We start from the raw sequence: 3,413 nt of genomic DNA on the forward strand, positions 1-3,413 counted from the left end.
GTGTAAATAGTTCACACAAAAATGACAATTCTGTCATCATTTACTCACCATTTTCTTTCTTCTGTTGAACACAAAAGAAGATATTTTGAAGAATGTTGTTAACCACACAGGTACTGGTAGCCATTAATTTCCATAGTTCCACAGGGTTAAATGCAGAGCACAAATTACAAGTATGGGACACGATACTTGGCCACATGTCACATCACTTTCACTTTGTCAGTTTTTTTCCCCATAGTATGAAAAAACAAAATCTATTGAAATCAATATCTACCAGCAACTGTTTGGTTACCAACATTCCTCAAAATATCTTTATTTGTGCTCAACAGAAGAAAAAAACAAAACAAAAACTCAGGTATGGAAAAAATACAGGTTTGGAACCAGTGGCGGCTCGTCGGGGGAGGCACAGCTTCCCCATAATTTTGAGGTGAAAATGGGAGGAGTTCACAATTCATTTCAGTTCATGTCTCAGAATGTGTATTTTTTGTTTGTAATTTTACAGTTGTAATACCATAACGTGAAACTGCCGCTTTTCTATCGCGAATGTGCCGAATCTGCTGATGTAATTGCAACCGCTAATGATAGAGAAGAGAAGGGTAGGGGGAGGTCGGGGGAGAGGTGAGCTCTCGTGCCTCTGTTGGTAAAAAAAAGTTAGCCAATCAGCATCGAGTGTTCACTTTCAGCGCTGAGGAGTGTTGAGAAAAGAACCCTCGCAAGGCAGGCTAGCCTTCTTCTGATATCAACCAATCATCACAGAGACGTAACTTACGTGATATTAGTTTGAACGTCTGCCGCTGCGCTGATAATGTACCAAGTACTTATGATGAGTAGCGAAATTTAATATTTGATTGCCAACAGATTTACCAAGCTGTCATTCAAACAGTATATATACAAATTTAGGGAAAACAGCCTAAGCTGGATATAGGCTAACGTTACAGCAGTGGCAAAAATTATGAGTCAATATTTACAGTGTTGACCCTTGTTCTTCGTAACCTCTGCAGTTCGCTCTTGCATGCTGGATGTTAGCTTCTGGGCCAAATCCTGACTGATGGCGATCCATTCTTGCCTTATTAGTTCTCGGAGTTGATCACAATTTGTGGGCTTCTGCTTGTCCACTCGCCTTTTGAGGACTGACCACAGGTTCTCTATGGGATTGAGATCCGGGGAGTTGCCTGGCCATGGATCCAAAATTTCAATGTAATGATCTTCAAGCCACTTCTTTATCACTCTTGCTTTGTGACATGGTGCTCCATCATGCTGTAAAATGCACTGATCACCAAATTGCTCATGGGTCGTTGGAAGAAGTTGCTCTTGCGGGACGTTTTGATACCATTCTTTATACATGGCAGTGTTTTTGGGCAGAATTATGAGATAGCCCACTCCCTTGGTTGACACATGGGGTTGCTTATAAACACACTGCTCCATAAATAAACACACTGCTCCATTTTCTACAGTGTTATTGCTGCTTCTGCACAAAGACGGTCTGATATGGTGCTTGTATCTGAGATCCACTGAAGTAGGAATAATTTATGGCAAATTCCATGCAAGGTGAGTCATACTAATGCAGTCATTTTTCATGTGTGATAATTGTACCTTGGATGTTTCCTGTTGAATGAGGAGGAAGAGACGGCTCCCATCCTACAGTATTTCACTCAGGATTCAACTAACTTATCATTAAACTGGCAGTACAGGACACTTCAGTCTCCCACGGCAAATCACGCATAGCTGCTGTCAAGATTCGAAGCACATGGTGGGAAGTTTGATTGAGCCCGGTATAATCGTATCACTCAGTCGAAACCTGAGACACACTGGAGGAAACGTGCCTAAGAGTCACATCAACACCCAGCATCCCTCAGTCTATACATTAGGTCAGAAGGGCAATGCTGTTGTGCAAGAGCGCATTACCTCATTAACCGAGCATGTGAATTGACAAAAGATACTGTATTTCTGTTTCAAAAACTAACCTGTGACATGATGCCAAGAACATTTCCCATAATAATAAAGAGCGATACCCATCAACACACACATTAGGAAATACTGTCACTTAATTGTTAATAAATGCTTCTTAGGTCATTGCCACAAAATCTGATCTCACTCAGACAAAATGTTTAGTGTAATCGTGCTGTCGGGAAATTTTCCTGACCCTTTAAATGCTAAGGTAACAGAAATTATCATGTAAATATTTCCTGGGAGCCTTTTGTGATTAGAACAACCAAGCAAGATTTGGACAGAAAGTCTACAGCAGTCAGACTCCTGTTCTCCCGGAGGAGGATGACAAAATATAAAAGCATTTTCCCACCAAAGGGCTGAGGAGAAAGAAAAAAAAAGGAAGGATAAACTTTCTCCCACTAGGATCAGGTTTTATATAGTCCTAATGGTGTTTGTTAATGACCTGAGCGATTGTCAGATGAGATGCTTAAAGTATTAATCATTCTTCATCAAAGTGGAAGATTCCTTAGTTCAAATATTGAGGAACATGTAATATGTGTTGTGGATTACAGACTATGTTTAAAATGGAATACAAGCATATTATTTATTACTGAAGATTATGGGAGTCCGTTTTACAAGAAAATACTATTTCAGTCATTCTACTTTAAAATTTCATGTTTAATTCAATGTGTTGCTTGCTGTTTCTTTGTAATTATTTGTAAAAGTTACTAGTCATTTCTGAGTGAAAACTGTTCCAAAGTATACTGACTACAATTTAGAAAAAGTAATTAAAACAACAAAGTTGTTATTTCTTTTAAACATTTAACATATAACATACTACATTGTTATAACATTGTTATTATGTTGCTTGTTTAATTCATAGAGTTAAATCTTGAAAATGAAATACACAGTAAATTTTTAATCAAATTTAGTGTTATTTGTGTTAGTTATGTCAATAGTTTAGCCTGTTTACAGCATAGCCTGTTATAGGGGTCATTAACACATAACATGTTTTTGCTTCAAAAATGCAAGGTTTGGGCAATGAAATGGGGGGGGGGGAAGCTTTGAGGCACTTTTCTTTAAGTTGAACTTCTTTTAACTTAAACGCCACATTTTTAGAATGTCATGTCATGCACAAGACGCTGCAAAAGACGCAAGTCAATTGGTCAAAAATGTCCATCTAGTGTGTTTTTTCATATAAAAACAATGGAAATGTAGCACAGTGGAATGGAAAAATGTGTTCTGTGTAAATGACCCCTTAGTCTGTTTAGCTGCTCTTTGATGTGAACAGGCCTTTAAAGGGATAGTTCACCCCAAAAAATTAAGATATTTAGATACACAAATTAAGATACACCAATTAAGATATTTTTTATTAATTCCGAGAGCTTTCTGACCCTGAATAGACAAATAAAGCCGTTATTTTTGTTTTCTTTGCACACAAAAAGTATTCTCGTAGCTTCGTAAAATTACGGTTGAACCCCTGATGT

The sequence above is a fragment of the Sinocyclocheilus rhinocerous genome, unplaced genomic scaffold (genome assembly GCF_001515625.1).
Source record: "Sinocyclocheilus rhinocerous isolate Xijiao unplaced genomic scaffold, SAMN03320098_v1.1 scaffold689, whole genome shotgun sequence".
NCBI classification, from domain to species: domain Eukaryota; kingdom Metazoa; phylum Chordata; class Actinopteri; order Cypriniformes; family Cyprinidae; genus Sinocyclocheilus; species Sinocyclocheilus rhinocerous.